The following is a 17,226-nucleotide window of genomic DNA, read 5'->3' as shown; positions in this document are numbered from 1 at the left end:
CCCTGTACCACATGTTCTATGGCGAGAAATTTGAGATGTTTAGGATCTGATTGGTGTACATCGGAAAAATGTTTAGACACCGAATGGCTTAAAACTTTGTTCTTAATATTTCTAAGATGTTCTTGGATACGCAACTTTAATAGTCGTTTTGTTTTTCCAACGTACCTCAAGCCACAGGAACATTCCAAAAGGTACACCACGGATGTAGAAATACAATTCATAAGACTAGAAATTGTATAACTCTTACTACCATCAGAATTACAAAATTGTTTGTTGTTAATGTTCATATAACGACATACGTTACAATGGTTGCATTTTATACTTCCTTTGCAATCCAAAAAAGTGGTAGAAGGACAACTTCTATTAGTTCGAAGTAAGCTCGGTGCCAACATGTCTTTAAGACTGCGGCACTTTCTGAAAATAATGTTGGGTCCGTCTGATAAAATTTTAGTTAAAACCGGATCTCTCTTAAGGATGCCCCAATGTTTCGTGAATGCTGATCTGATCAAGGTCTCATCCTTATTATAATTAGTAATGAAATTCACCACATCCTTATTAGCTCTATGTTCCTTCTTTTTACCATCTATTAGTGATGATCTATCCACATTATCAATTTTGTTAAGAGCTCCGACAAGGAGGGATTTGGGATACCCTCTTTCCAGAAATCTATCATGATAGATTGCTAATTGCTCCCTACATACCACAGGATCACTGCAATTACGCTTAACCCGATTAAATTGGGAAAACGGAATGTTCGTTTTCCATTTCTTTTGGTGGCAACTCCCAAAATGAAGGTAACTGTTAGCATCAACACTTTTGAAATAGTTTTTTGTGGTGACCCAACCATTTTGTTGGATTAGAATAAGATCTAAGAATTCTACTTGACTAAGATCGTACTTAACTGTGAACTTCAAGTTGTACTCATTATTATCAAGAGTACTTACAAATTCTTCTAATGACTGTGGGGTACCCGCCCAGACCATAACTATATCATCAATATATCTGCGGTACAACTTAATATTGTCCTTGTATTTTTCTGAGAGATAAATATAACGCTCCTCCCATTGGCCCATATAGAGGTTGGCAAAGCTAGGGGCAAAAATAGTCCCCATGGCTGTGCCACAGATCTGAATATAAAATTGGTCCAAGAATTTAAAAAAATTATGGGTCAGGATAAATTCCATAAGGACACAAATAAATTCTTTATGAGCTAGGGTGAGGTTCTCGTCAAGGTCCAGAAAGTGTCTGGCAGCTTCAATGCCCTTCCTATGACCAATGGAGGTATAAAGGGCCTGGACATCGATAGTGACCCAAATATAGTCTGTTTTCCATGGAAAGTCCTTGAATAATTTAAGGACACTGGTGGTGTCTTTCAAATATGCTGGTAACTGTACTACATACTTCTGTAGGAATAAATCTACATATTCTGAAGCCCTAGAGGTAACTGAGTCAATACCGGCCACTATAGGACGGCCAGGTGGATTTTCAAGGCTTTTATGTATTTTGGGCAAGAAATAGAATATTGGCACCACAGGATAATTCATTATCAGGTATTGGTATTCATCCTTTACTATGATATTGTCATGTAGTGCAGTAGTGAGAATGTCCCTTAACTCAGAGACAAATCCCTCTGTAGGGTCTTTACTCAACTTTCTATAAGAAACTGTATCACTTAAAAGGCGTAAAGCTTCCACCACATATTCGTCCCTATTCATTAAAACTACCCCTCCCCCCTTGTCAGCTTGTTTTATTATCAGATTAGGATTGGTCTGTAGATCCTTCAAAGCCTTGACCTCTTGCGGCTTGAGATTATTAACCCCATACTCCTTGGAGTTATTGGGTTTAGAATGACACAAATCTTCAGTGACCAAAGTCTGAAAAATTTCTATAAAGCTACTCTTGGATTCCAAGGGGTAATATTTGGAGGGTGCTTTAAGGCCTGATTTCGAAGAATTATCATAGTTCGTTAGAACTGCCTGTTCTTTTCTCAAAAAATGCCTTTTTAATGTCAATTTTCTAACGAACTTGTTAATATCAATAAACAATTCAAATTTATTACATTTTTTGGAAGGGGCAAAGGATAAACCCTTCCCCAGAACCGAAATTTCCGATTTCGACAAAACATGTGTGGAAAGATTAAAAATGCCATTACTCTTTAGACTTGCCTCATCAGCTACATGTATCGCCTTTTGTAAGGTTTTGTTGCCCCCTCGCTTTCCTCTTCTTCTAAAAATCTGCGTTTTAGAGGAGATGCTAGCCTGATATTTTCTTGTAATGGATGTTTGGGTCTCTCTCTTACAGCTGGATCTGGGGACAAAAAATCATCCACCTCGCTCTCAACCCTATCCAGGACAGAGAAGCGATTCCTATAAGTATTAACGTCCGTCTGTCTCCTATTGGGAGGATTCCTAGGTGTGCGGACTCTCTTTTTAGATGGAACACTTGTCCATGGTTCAGAGATTTTCATATTCTTATTAGGCTCAGTATTATTTCTATAAGACATATTAGGAAACTTCCTCCAGTTTTTTATTTGATCTTTATTATAATCATTTCGGTCTCTGGCATATTTCCTTTCTTTGACCTTAGCTACCTCCATTTCCACTCTATTAAGCTTTTTTCCAAGAACCTGTTCATTGATCGTAAAATCTTTGTGGTCTTTAAAACCACCCAGAATATTTTCTTTAGCCTGTATCTCAGTTTCTAGAATAAGAGCCATTTTCCTTTTTTCCTGTATGATTAAGAGCATCATTTTTTTGGAACATTCATGGAGTATAGTGTCCCATTCTTTAAGAAAATTTGGATCACTAGAGTTAAATGTGGGGGATTTATTCAATCGTAAACCTCTTGGAACCCTATCCACCTGGATATATTGTTCCAAGCTCTTAATATCCCACCATAGCTTAGTCTCCTTAATAAGGACCTTTTCAAGGTCCCAAAATAAATTATCCAGTTCATTATTGGATTCTACTGGAACTATATTGTCATCAAATATTTTACTCGAAAATTCATTCCTCTGTTTACCTCTATTAACAAAAGACCACATTGTAATTTTAAAAAATAACTGGTAGTATCAGCTGCCTAGTATCTATAACACCAATAACACCAATACAACACAAATAGATACAAATGGCGCTATGACACTGCACCAGTAGATATTAGAGTCCAATGTCTTGAAATGAGTCCTTCTTATATGACACTTCCCCTGTGCGGGCGGCTGCCAATCCTCTGTACCAAGCGGTGTAGCAGGAATAGATCTAAAAATAAAATAAGAGGAGGCGCACAATAGTGTAGTATGGCGAGTTAATTTGGCCAGGTGAGAAAATTCAAAGAAGGAACCAAACCACCAGGAATGGATAAGACAGAGCTTCCCACCATGTGGATATCCACAGTGTCTAGGGTAAATGTGATTAGTTCATACAATGAAGAGATCACACAGAACCAGATAACAATCAGGAAAATGTGTATATATACAGGTCACACCGATGAAGGTATATGCGTACCAGAAGCCAGAGAATATATGTCTTATCTGTAGAATTTTCCAATGGACTGTGAGGGTACAGTCAATCTTCAGCCAACCTTGATTGTCCAATAGGTTACCTCAATACACGAAAGGACACAGATGTAGTATCCAAAAAGTTCAAGTTTTATTAAAAAAGTAGTAACTTACACATCCAGAAGCAGATGACAAGCCTATCTGATCAGCGATGGTAGTGTAGCAGCAAATACTCAACGCGTTTCGTCTGTAAAACAGACTTCATCAGGAGCAAACACAAGTATAACTGTCCAAAACAGCATCTCTATATATAGTGCCTAGCGCCATTTTGCGCGTGCGCACTCGAAACCGGAAGAGAGGCCTTTGCGCATGTGCAGAACTCATCTGCCAGCGATTTTATTAGGCACAAATGCATAGTAAAAACATTCTAATGTACGAATGCATTGCCCAGGCAGCATACTGCCAGTCAGATACACAACCGCCTTTAGATGCATAAAGTGCAAATAGTAGACATAATATAAAGAATATACATATAAAAATATAAAAAAATATATTGCGCTACTTCGCGCATGCGCACTAAGAACCGGAAGTGGGGCACATGAACATACTCCGTGACCCAACCACCGGCATCCTCATCTGCGCAACTGCAGAGATTCTGTAAATCAAACTACAGCACATACCAATCATATGGATCACAATCAGCAATAAGCCACATAGCAAACACAGTACATACTACAGACAGCGTTAACACGCTATGTAAACAATAAACATAACATAGGACAAACTATAACTAACCTCATACAATACAGTAGTATAGTGAATATAATAAGCTAGGAGCTAATTAGAAGGTACATATTACACATTAATAGTTAAAAAGTTAACACAGTTAATAAAAGTATAAATAAAGTATAAAAAAATTATTATAAAAAAAATTATTATAAAAAAGGAGCCACTTCAAAGCCTTCATTTAGTCCAAATGGTGACAGCGTATTGAGTGTGTATATCCAATACATCTCACGCTGCGCTAGTTTCTTCCCTAGATCGCCACCTCTAGGACCCTGTACCACATGTTCTATGGCGAGAAATTTGAGATGTTTAGGATCTGATTGGTGTACATCGGAAAAATGTTTAGACACCGAATGGCTTAAAACTTTGTTCTTAATATTTCTAAGATGTTCTTGGATACGCAACTTTAATAGTCGTTTTGTTTTTCCAACGTACCTCAAGCCACAGGAACATTCCAAAAGGTACACCACGGATGTAGAAATACAATTCATAAGACTAGAAATTGTATAACTCTTACTACCATCAGAATTACAAAATTGTTTGTTGTTAATGTTCATATAACGACATACGTTACAATGGTTGCATTTTATACTTCCTTTGCAATCCAAAAAAGTGGTAGAAGGACAACTTCTATTAGTTCGAAGTAAGCTCGGTGCCAACATGTCTTTAAGACTGCGGCACTTTCTGAAAATAATGTTGGGTCCGTCTGATAAAATTTTAGTTAAAACCGGATCTCTCTTAAGGATGCCCCAATGTTTCGTGAATGCTGATCTGATCAAGGTCTCATCCTTATTATAATTAGTAATGAAATTCACCACATCCTTATTAGCTCTATGTTCCTTCTTTTTACCATCTATTAGTGATGATCTATCCACATTATCAATTTTGTTAAGAGCTCCGACAAGGAGGGATTTGGGATACCCTCTTTCCAGAAATCTATCATGATAGATTGCTAATTGCTCCCTACATACCACAGGATCACTGCAATTACGCTTAACCCGATTAAATTGGGAAAACGGAATGTTCGTTTTCCATTTCTTTTGGTGGCAACTCCCAAAATGAAGGTAACTGTTAGCATCAACACTTTTGAAATAGTTTTTTGTGGTGACCCAACCATTTTGTTGGATTAGAATAAGATCTAAGAATTCTACTTGACTAAGATCGTACTTAACTGTGAACTTCAAGTTGTACTCATTATTATCAAGAGTACTTACAAATTCTTCTAATGACTGTGGGGTACCCGCCCAGACCATAACTATATCATCAATATATCTGCGGTACAACTTAATATTGTCCTTGTATTTTTCTGAGAGATAAATATAACGCTCCTCCCATTGGCCCATATAGAGGTTGGCAAAGCTAGGGGCAAAAATAGTCCCCATGGCTGTGCCACAGATCTGAATATAAAATTGGTCCAAGAATTTAAAAAAATTATGGGTCAGGATAAATTCCATAAGGACACAAATAAATTCTTTATGAGCTAGGGTGAGGTTCTCGTCAAGGTCCAGAAAGTGTCTGGCAGCTTCAATGCCCTTCCTATGACCAATGGAGGTATAAAGGGCCTGGACATCGATAGTGACCCAAATATAGTCTGTTTTCCATGGAAAGTCCTTGAATAATTTAAGGACACTGGTGGTGTCTTTCAAATATGCTGGTAACTGTACTACATACTTCTGTAGGAATAAATCTACATATTCTGAAGCCCTAGAGGTAACTGAGTCAATACCGGCCACTATAGGACGGCCAGGTGGATTTTCAAGGCTTTTATGTATTTTGGGCAAGAAATAGAATATTGGCACCACAGGATAATTCATTATCAGGTATTGGTATTCATCCTTTACTATGATATTGTCATGTAGTGCAGTAGTGAGAATGTCCCTTAACTCAGAGACAAATCCCTCTGTAGGGTCTTTACTCAACTTTCTATAAGAAACTGTATCACTTAAAAGGCGTAAAGCTTCCACCACATATTCGTCCCTATTCATTAAAACTACCCCTCCCCCCTTGTCAGCTTGTTTTATTATCAGATTAGGATTGGTCTGTAGATCCTTCAAAGCCTTGACCTCTTGCGGCTTGAGATTATTAACCCCATACTCCTTGGAGTTATTGGGTTTAGAATGACACAAATCTTCAGTGACCAAAGTCTGAAAAATTTCTATAAAGCTACTCTTGGATTCCAAGGGGTAATATTTGGAGGGTGCTTTAAGGCCTGATTTCGAAGAATTATCATAGTTCGTTAGAACTGCCTGTTCTTTTCTCAAAAAATGCCTTTTTAATGTCAATTTTCTAACGAACTTGTTAATATCAATAAACAATTCAAATTTATTACATTTTTTGGAAGGGGCAAAGGATAAACCCTTCCCCAGAACCGAAATTTCCGATTTCGACAAAACATGTGTGGAAAGATTAAAAATGCCATTACTCTTTAGACTTGCCTCATCAGCTACATGTATCGCCTTTTGTAAGGTTTTGTTGCCCCCTCGCTTTCCTCTTCTTCTAAAAATCTGCGTTTTAGAGGAGATGCTAGCCTGATATTTTCTTGTAATGGATGTTTGGGTCTCTCTCTTACAGCTGGATCTGGGGACAAAAAATCATCCACCTCGCTCTCAACCCTATCCAGGACAGAGAAGCGATTCCTATAAGTATTAACGTCCGTCTGTCTCCTATTGGGAGGATTCCTAGGTGTGCGGACTCTCTTTTTAGATGGAACACTTGTCCATGGTTCAGAGATTTTCATATTCTTATTAGGCTCAGTATTATTTCTATAAGACATATTAGGAAACTTCCTCCAGTTTTTTATTTGATCTTTATTATAATCATTTCGGTCTCTGGCATATTTCCTTTCTTTGACCTTAGCTACCTCCATTTCCACTCTATTAAGCTTTTTTCCAAGAACCTGTTCATTGATCGTAAAATCTTTGTGGTCTTTAAAACCACCCAGAATATTTTCTTTAGCCTGTATCTCAGTTTCTAGAATAAGAGCCATTTTCCTTTTTTCCTGTATGATTAAGAGCATCATTTTTTTGGAACATTCATGGAGTATAGTGTCCCATTCTTTAAGAAAATTTGGATCACTAGAGTTAAATGTGGGGGATTTATTCAATCGTAAACCTCTTGGAACCCTATCCACCTGGATATATTGTTCCAAGCTCTTAATATCCCACCATAGCTTAGTCTCCTTAATAAGGACCTTTTCAAGGTCCCAAAATAAATTATCCAGTTCATTATTGGATTCTACTGGAACTATATTGTCAAATAGATGGTAAAAAGAAGGAACATAGAGCTAATAAGGATGTGGTGAATTTCATTACTAATTATAATAAGGATGAGACCTTGATCAGATCAGCATTCACGAAACATTGGGGCATCCTTAAGAGAGATCCGGTTTTAACTAAAATTTTATCAGACGGACCCAACATTATTTTCAGAAAGTGCCGCAGTCTTAAAGACATGTTGGCACCGAGCTTACTTCGAACTAATAGAAGTTGTCCTTCTACCACTTTTTTGGATTGCAAAGGAAGTATAAAATGCAACCATTGTAACGTATGTCGTTATATGAACATTAACAACAAACAATTTTGTAATTCTGATGGTAGTAAGAGTTATACAATTTCTAGTCTTATGAATTGTATTTCTACATCCGTGGTGTACCTTTTGGAATGTTCCTGTGGCTTGAGGTACGTTGGAAAAACAAAACGACTATTAAAGTTGCGTATCCAAGAACATCTTAGAAATATTAAGAACAAAGTTTTAAGCCATTCGGTGTCTAAACATTTTTCCGATGTACACCAATCAGATCCTAAACATCTCAAATTTCTCGCCATAGAACATGTGGTACAGGGTCCTAGAGGTGGCGATCTAGGGAAGAAACTAGCGCAGCGTGAGATGTATTGGATATACACACTCAATACGCTGTCACCATTTGGACTAAATGAAGGCTTTGAAGTGGCTCCTTTTTTATAATAATTTTTTTTATAATAATTTTTTTATACTTTATTTATACTTTTATTAACTGTGTTAACTTTTTAACTATTAATGTGTAATATGTACCTTCTAATTAGCTCCTAGCTTATTATATTCACTATACTACTGTATTGTATGAGGTTAGTTATAGTTTGTCCTATGTTATGTTTATTGTTTACATAGCGTGTTAACGCTGTCTGTAGTATGTACTGTGTTTGCTATGTGGCTTATTGCTGATTGTGATCCATATGATTGGTATGTGCTGTAGTTTGATTTACAGAATCTCTGCAGTTGCGCAGATGAGGATGCCGGTGGTTGGGTCACGGAGTATGTTCATGTGCCCCACTTCCGGTTCTTAGTGCGCATGCGCGAAGTAGCGCAATATATTTTTTTATATTTTTATATGTATATTCTTTATATTATGTCTACTATTTGCACTTTATGCATCTAAAGGCGGTTGTGTATCTGACTGGCAGTATGCTGCCTGGGCAATGCATTCGTACATTAGAATGTTTTTACTATGCATTTGTGCCTAATAAAATCGCTGGCAGATGAGTTCTGCACATGCGCAAAGGCCTCTCTTCCGGTTTCGAGTGCGCACGCGCAAAATGGCGCTAGGCACTATATATAGAGATGCTGTTTTGGACAGTTATACTTGTGTTTGCTCCTGATGAAGTCTGTTTTACAGACGAAACGCGTTGAGTATTTGCTGCTACACTACCATCGCTGATCAGATAGGCTTGTCATCTGCTTCTGGATGTGTAAGTTACTACTTTTTTAATAAAACTTGAACTTTTTGGATACTACATCTGTGTCCTTTCGTGTATTGAGGTAACCTATTGGACAATCAAGGTTGGCTGAAGATTGACTGTACCCTCACAGTCCATTGGAAAATTCTACAGATAAGACATATATTCTCTGGCTTCTGGTACGCATATACCTTCATCGGTGTGACCTGTATATATACACATTTTCCTGATTGTTATCTGGTTCTGTGTGATCTCTTCATTGTATGAACTAATCACATTTACCCTAGACACTGTGGATATCCACATGGTGGGAAGCTCTGTCTTATCCATTCCTGGTGGTTTGGTTCCTTCTTTGAATTTTCTCACCTGGCCAAATTAACTCGCCATACTACACTATTGTGCGCCTCCTCTTATTTTATTTTTAGATCTATTCCTGCTACACCGCTTGGTACAGAGGATTGGCAGCCGCCCGCACAGGGGAAGTGTCATATAAGAAGGACTCATTTCAAGACATTGGACTCTAATATCTACTGGTGCAGTGTCATAGCGCCATTTGTATCTATTTGTGTTGTATTGGTGTTATTGGTGTTATAGATACTAGGCAGCTGATACTACCAGTTATTTTTTAAAATTACAATGTGGTCTTTTGTTAATAGAGGTAAACAGAGGAATGAATTTTCGAGTAAAATATTTGATGACAATATAGTTCCAGTAGAATCCAATAATGAACTGGATAATTTATTTTGGGACCTTGAAAAGGTCCTTATTAAGGAGACTAAGCTATGGTGGGATATTAAGAGCTTGGAACAATATATCCAGGTGGATAGGGTTCCAAGAGGTTTACGATTGAATAAATCCCCCACATTTAACTCTAGTGATCCAAATTTTCTTAAAGAATGGGACACTATACTCCATGAATGTTCCAAAAAAATGATGCTCTTAATCATACAGGAAAAAAGGAAAATGGCTCTTATTCTAGAAACTGAGATACAGGCTAAAGAAAATATTCTGGGTGGTTTTAAAGACCACAAAGATTTTACGATCAATGAACAGGTTCTTGGAAAAAAGCTTAATAGAGTGGAAATGGAGGTAGCTAAGGTCAAAGAAAGGAAATATGCCAGAGACCGAAATGATTATAATAAAGATCAAATAAAAAACTGGAGGAAGTTTCCTAATATGTCTTATAGAAATAATACTGAGCCTAATAAGAATATGAAAATCTCTGAACCATGGACAAGTGTTCCATCTAAAAAGAGAGTCCGCACACCTAGGAATCCTCCCAATAGGAGACAGACGGACGTTAATACTTATAGGAATCGCTTCTCTGTCCTGGATAGGGTTGAGAGCGAGGTGGATGATTTTTTGTCCCCAGATCCAGCTGTAAGAGAGAGACCCAAACATCCATTACAAGAAAATATCAGGCTAGCATCTCCTCTAAAACGCAGATTTTTAGAAGAAGAGGAAAGCGAGGGGGCAACAAAACCTTACAAAAGGCGATACATGTAGCTGATGAGGCAAGTCTAAAGAGTAATGGCATTTTTAATCTTTCCACACATGTTTTGTCGAAATCGGAAATTTCGGTTCTGGGGAAGGGTTTATCCTTTGCCCCTTCCAAAAAATGTAATAAATTTGAATTGTTTATTGATATTAACAAGTTCGTTAGAAAATTGACATTAAAAAGGCATTTTTTGAGAAAAGAACAGGCAGTTCTAACGAACTATGATAATTCTTCGAAATCAGGCCTTAAAGCACCCTCCAAATATTACCCCTTGGAATCCAAGAGTAGCTTTATAGAAATTTTTCAGACTTTGGTCACTGAAGATTTGTGTCATTCTAAACCCAATAACTCCAAGGAGTATGGGGTTAATAATCTCAAGCCGCAAGAGGTCAAGGCTTTGAAGGATCTACAGACCAATCCTAATCTGATAATAAAACAAGCTGACAAGGGGGGAGGGGTAGTTTTAATGAATAGGGACGAATATGTGGTGGAAGCTTTACGCCTTTTAAGTGATACAGTTTCTTATAGAAAGTTGAGTAAAGACCCTACAGAGGGATTTGTCTCTGAGTTAAGGGACATTCTCACTACTGCACTACATGACAATATCATAGTAAAGGATGAATACCAATACCTGATAATGAATTATCCTGTGGTGCCAATATTCTATTTCTTGCCCAAAATACATAAAAGCCTTGAAAATCCACCTGGCCGTCCTATAGTGGCCGGTATTGACTCAGTTACCTCTAGGGCTTCAGAATATGCAGATTTATTCCTACAGAAGTATGTAGTACAGTTACCAGCATATTTGAAAGACACCACCAGTGTCCTTAAATTATTCAAGGACTTTCCATGGAAAACAGACTATATTTGGGTCACTATCGATGTCCAGGCCCTTTATACCTCCATTGGTCATAGGAAGGGCATTGAAGCTGCCAGACACTTTCTGGACCTTGACGAGAACCTCACCCTAGCTCATAAAGAATTTATTTGTGTCCTTATGGAATTTATCCTGACCCATAATTTTTTTAAATTCTTGGACCAATTTTATATTCAGATCTGTGGCACAGCCATGGGGACTATTTTTGCCCCTAGCTTTGCCAACCTCTATATGGGCCAATGGGAGGAGCGTTATATTTATCTCTCAGAAAAATACAAGGACAATATTAAGTTGTACCGCAGATATATTGATGATATAGTTATGGTCTGGGCGGGTACCCCACAGTCATTAGAAGAATTTGTAAGTACTCTTGATAATAATGAGTACAACTTGAAGTTCACAGTTAAGTACGATCTTAGTCAAGTAGAATTCTTAGATCTTATTCTAATCCAACAAAATGGTTGGGTCACCACAAAAAACTATTTCAAAAGTGTTGATGCTAACAGTTACCTTCATTTTGGGAGTTGCCACCAAAAGAAATGGAAAACGAACATTCCGTTTTCCCAATTTAATCGGGTTAAGCGTAATTGCAGTGATCCTGTGGTATGTAGGGAGCAATTAGCAATCTATCATGATAGATTTCTGGAAAGAGGGTATCCCAAATCCCTCCTTGTCGGAGCTCTTAACAAAATTGATAATGTGGATAGATCATCACTAATAGATGGTAAAAAGAAGGAACATAGAGCTAATAAGGATGTGGTGAATTTCATTACTAATTATAATAAGGATGAGACCTTGATCAGATCAGCATTCACGAAACATTGGGGCATCCTTAAGAGAGATCCGGTTTTAACTAAAATTTTATCAGACGGACCCAACATTATTTTCAGAAAGTGCCGCAGTCTTAAAGACATGTTGGCACCGAGCTTACTTCGAACTAATAGAAGTTGTCCTTCTACCACTTTTTTGGATTGCAAAGGAAGTATAAAATGCAACCATTGTAACGTATGTCGTTATATGAACATTAACAACAAACAATTTTGTAATTCTGATGGTAGTAAGAGTTATACAATTTCTAGTCTTATGAATTGTATTTCTACATCCGTGGTGTACCTTTTGGAATGTTCCTGTGGCTTGAGGTACGTTGGAAAAACAAAACGACTATTAAAGTTGCGTATCCAAGAACATCTTAGAAATATTAAGAACAAAGTTTTAAGCCATTCGGTGTCTAAACATTTTTCCGATGTACACCAATCAGATCCTAAACATCTCAAATTTCTCGCCATAGAACATGTGGTACAGGGTCCTAGAGGTGGCGATCTAGGGAAGAAACTAGCGCAGCGTGAGATGTATTGGATATACACACTCAATACGCTGTCACCATTTGGACTAAATGAAGGCTTTGAAGTGGCTCCTTTTTTATAATAATTTTTTTTATAATAATTTTTTTATACTTTATTTATACTTTTATTAACTGTGTTAACTTTTTAACTATTAATGTGTAATATGTACCTTCTAATTAGCTCCTAGCTTATTATATTCACTATACTACTGTATTGTATGAGGTTAGTTATAGTTTGTCCTATGTTATGTTTATTGTTTACATAGCGTGTTAACGCTGTCTGTAGTATGTACTGTGTTTGCTATGTGGCTTATTGCTGATTGTGATCCATATGATTGGTATGTGCTGTAGTTTGATTTACAGAATCTCTGCAGTTGCGCAGATGAGGATGCCGGTGGTTGGGTCACGGAGTATGTTCATGTGCCCCACTTCCGGTTCTTAGTGCGCATGCGCGAAGTAGCGCAATATATTTTTTTATATTTTTATATGTATATTCTTTATATTATGTCTACTATTTGCACTTTATGCATCTAAAGGCGGTTGTGTATCTGACTGGCAGTATGCTGCCTGGGCAATGCATTCGTACATTAGAATGTTTTTACTATGCATTTGTGCCTAATAAAATCGCTGGCAGATGAGTTCTGCACATGCGCAAAGGCCTCTCTTCCGGTTTCGAGTGCGCACGCGCAAAATGGCGCTAGGCACTATATATAGAGATGCTGTTTTGGACAGTTATACTTGTGTTTGCTCCTGATGAAGTCTGTTTTACAGACGAAACGCGTTGAGTATTTGCTGCTACACTACCATCGCTGATCAGATAGGCTTGTCATCTGCTTCTGGATGTGTAAGTTACTACTTTTTTAATAAAACTTGAACTTTTTGGATACTACATCTGTGTCCTTTCGTGTATTGAGGTAACCTATTGGACAATCAAGGTTGGCTGAAGATTGACTGTACCCTCACAGTCCATTGGAAAATTCTACAGATAAGACATATATTCTCTGGCTTCTGGTACGCATACACCTTCATCGGTGTGACCTGTATATATACACATTTTCCTGATTGTTATCTGGTTCTGTGTGATCTCTTCATTGTATGAACTAATCACATTTACCCTAGACACTGTGGATATCCACATGGTGGGAAGCTCTGTCTTATCCATTCCTGGTGGTTTGGTTCCTTCTTTGAATTTTCTCACCTGGCCAAATTAACTCGCCATACTACACTATTGTGCGCCTCCTCTTATTTTATTTTTAGATCTATTCCTGCTACACCGCTTGGTACAGAGGATTGGCAGCCGCCCGCACAGGGGAAGTGTCATATAAGAAGGACTCATTTCAAGACATTGGACTCTAATATCTACTGGTGCAGTGTCATAGCGCCATTTGTATCTATTTGTGTTATATATATATATATATATATATATATATATATATATATATATATATATATATATATATTGTAAATATAGAAAGAGGGATGATGGCGCCTAATCTAGTAGTGCTAACTGGTACAGAGCGTCCAGACAGTCAGTATTACTGTATACAGAAATATAAATACAGAGTGTTCAACATGTCAGGCTGGTGTAAACAGTATATATAAAAAGTATCCCCTTGTATGCATTATTTCTTTCAAACAGGTTAAAAGAATGGATAAAATATTTGAACTTTCGTTGAAGAGAAAAAACAAAACACAAAAAATACAAGCATCAATTACTCTTATAAAACACTTAATCAACTGATATGTCCAAAAATACCAGTATTATTCTAGAACAGTGTTTCCCAAACTCATTTCCCAGGTACCCCTAACAGTGCATGCTTTCCATATCTCCTTATTGGAGCACAGGTGCTGTCATTACCGATTGACACATTGTAACAGATCCACAGGTGGTATATTTATAATATGTCGGTCAGTAATGAATACACCTGTGCTCCAGCAAGGAGATATGGAAAACATGCACTGCTAGGGGTACCTGAGAAATGAGTTTGGGAAACAATGTTCTAAAATCATCCACAAACACGTGGACACAACCGGCATCACTGCCAAAACAAATTTCAGAGTCTACATACTCTCCAAAATTAGACCAGGACCAGTATCCACACCTCCACTTTATACCAATGCCTCAAACTAGTCTGAGCTCCCTCAATAAACCAGCAACATTATAATAGTGCCACCACATATCAGCCATAGCTCTTGCAGTACACTCATGCCCACACCAGTCTATACCCCCAGTATACCAATGCCCAAACATACCAGATAGGACCCCCCCCCCCCACAATATACCAATCAGGGTTCCCATAGCATGCTAGCCAGAGCTCCCACATACCAATGTCTTCCATAAATCACACATAAACACCACTTTGGAAAGTTACACACAAAACACCTGCACTGGAAAATGATTGATATATATATATATATATATATATATGAAAAAATAAATGTAATAAATACTGGCGCTCAAACACGAAATAGGTGAGTCAATAATAGTATGAATAACCAGTTTTGGTATACACTTTTCTTCATAAGAGAAGGCAGCCTCCCTCTCAATTTTCGGATGGTACTCCGATCAAGGAATAAACAACGTTAACATAAAAAGAGGGAAGATGGCGCCAAATACGGTAGTGTTAGCTGGTACAAATCGTCCAGAGAGTCAATATTACTGTATATAGAGATGCAAGTACAGAGTGTTCATGTCAGGCTGGTGAAAGCAGTATCAACCGATTTTCATAATCTCTGTACATTGTAGATCACTGGGATGTATAGGAAGTAGACACCAATGGGCTCCGCACAGAAGTTCTCAATGGGATAACTTTTCAGGGACCAGGTAGACAGTACAGCCTTACGCATACCAGGAGTAGTTAATTGAGAATAGCCTCAACGCGTTTCTTCATATAGACTTCATCAGGAGGAGTAACTACTGTCTACCTGGTCCCTGAAAAGTTACCCCATTGAGAACTTCTGTGCGGAGCCCATTGGTGTCTACTTCCTATACATCCCAGTGATCTACAATGTGTAGCAGTACCCTATGTCCACAGGATTACAGATAAGCTTTTATACCTTTTTTACATTGCGAGTGTGTTTTTTTATGATATATGCTGAATAAATTATTGTACATAAGTACTGCACTATATGGCTTTTTCCTCTCTCAATACACCGAATGAGTGGAGTTTGTGAGCAGTGACTGTGCTGTGGCCGATGATCCAGTTATCATATATCCACATAAGATATCTACACACCTGTTCCTGACTTCTTAAAGCTGACTGGAGCCTACTTCCAAGCACCTCTGATACAGATAAGCTGTTTATTTATATCTTTTTGGTACGTTGCCACCTATCACTTGCTACTGATTGTCATGGATACATCTGAAACGTTGTTTTCTGCTTCCTTCTGTCTTCATTTCGGCATATGTTCAGAGATTATGAAAATCGGTTGATACTGCTTTCACCAGCCTGACATGATGAACACTCTGTACTTGCATCTCTATATACAGTAATATTGACTCTCTGGACGATTTGTACCAGCTAACACTACCGTATTTGGCGCCATCTTCCCTCTTTTTATGATATATATATATAGATATATATATATATATATATATATATATATATATATATAAATTTATTTTAGAACATGCTCTCCTAAATATTATATGAACTCTGATCAGAAAAAGTAAACAATGTTCCTGCAGGGAAACTCAAATTCCACAAATGATTGATATGTTTTTGTTTTTTTTTTAAGAACGTGAAGAGGAAAATGACGAGAATAAAATAAATTAACATTGGGGGTCCCAGTTATTATTTTTGTTAGATATTTATTGTGGTCTGTGATCTATATGCATTAGATTTCAGGATACAGGTCAATGCTAATATCCACATTAATCTCTTCTCATAGACCATCATTGCATCTACTACTGAGGATTATTAATTTTGCCATTTAAAACAACCCAAGCAATCAGTTGCTAATTCATCCTATTAATGTGTTTATTGATTTCTTTTTTTTACAGAATTGTTTATCAATAACAAATTAATTGCACCGACTGCTCCAACTAGTGATGTTGATTACCTGCTAATCCCATTAAATATCCACTATTTTGCCAGTCACTATACACATTATCTTTGGTATCCAAACAGTACAGCTCCAACTATTATCCTTCTCTAGTGTACCTGTAACTACTTGCTGAATAGTAGATTGTTTTTATTTTTAATAATGTCCTTTATCTAATCTATACTTGGTTTGAGCTCTGCAAATAATTTAGCCATAACACAAAGATTATGGTGTTTAGATGATTATTTCCCCATTAATTCTAAAGCACCAACATGCTAAACAGCGCTATACTTTGAGGGGATCAAGAGATAAATAAATTACACACAAGGATATGAAACCAAAAGGACAGCTAACCTTGTCCAAAATAGCTTACTATCCAAGATAATGAAGGGCTTGTACACACTGGTGCACTCCTTACATGTCCTGTACTTTAAGTCTGATTTATATCCACCTCTTGATGAACACAACTGGTTG

General features: G+C 37.4%; 1 protein-coding gene across 2 annotated transcripts in view; it reads right to left on the bottom strand.

The window, feature by feature from the left end:
* Positions 1-17,226, bottom strand: part of FNBP4 (formin binding protein 4) — a 29,648-nt gene that overhangs the window by 11,675 nt on the left and 747 nt on the right. The gene's annotated exons all lie outside the window — the stretch shown is intronic.

This window comes from Mixophyes fleayi, chromosome 10 (genome assembly GCF_038048845.1).
Source record: "Mixophyes fleayi isolate aMixFle1 chromosome 10, aMixFle1.hap1, whole genome shotgun sequence".
Lineage (NCBI taxonomy): Eukaryota > Metazoa > Chordata > Amphibia > Anura > Limnodynastidae > Mixophyes > Mixophyes fleayi.
Note: the sequence above shows the minus strand (reverse complement) of the source record. Positions and strands in the feature narration are given on the sequence as shown.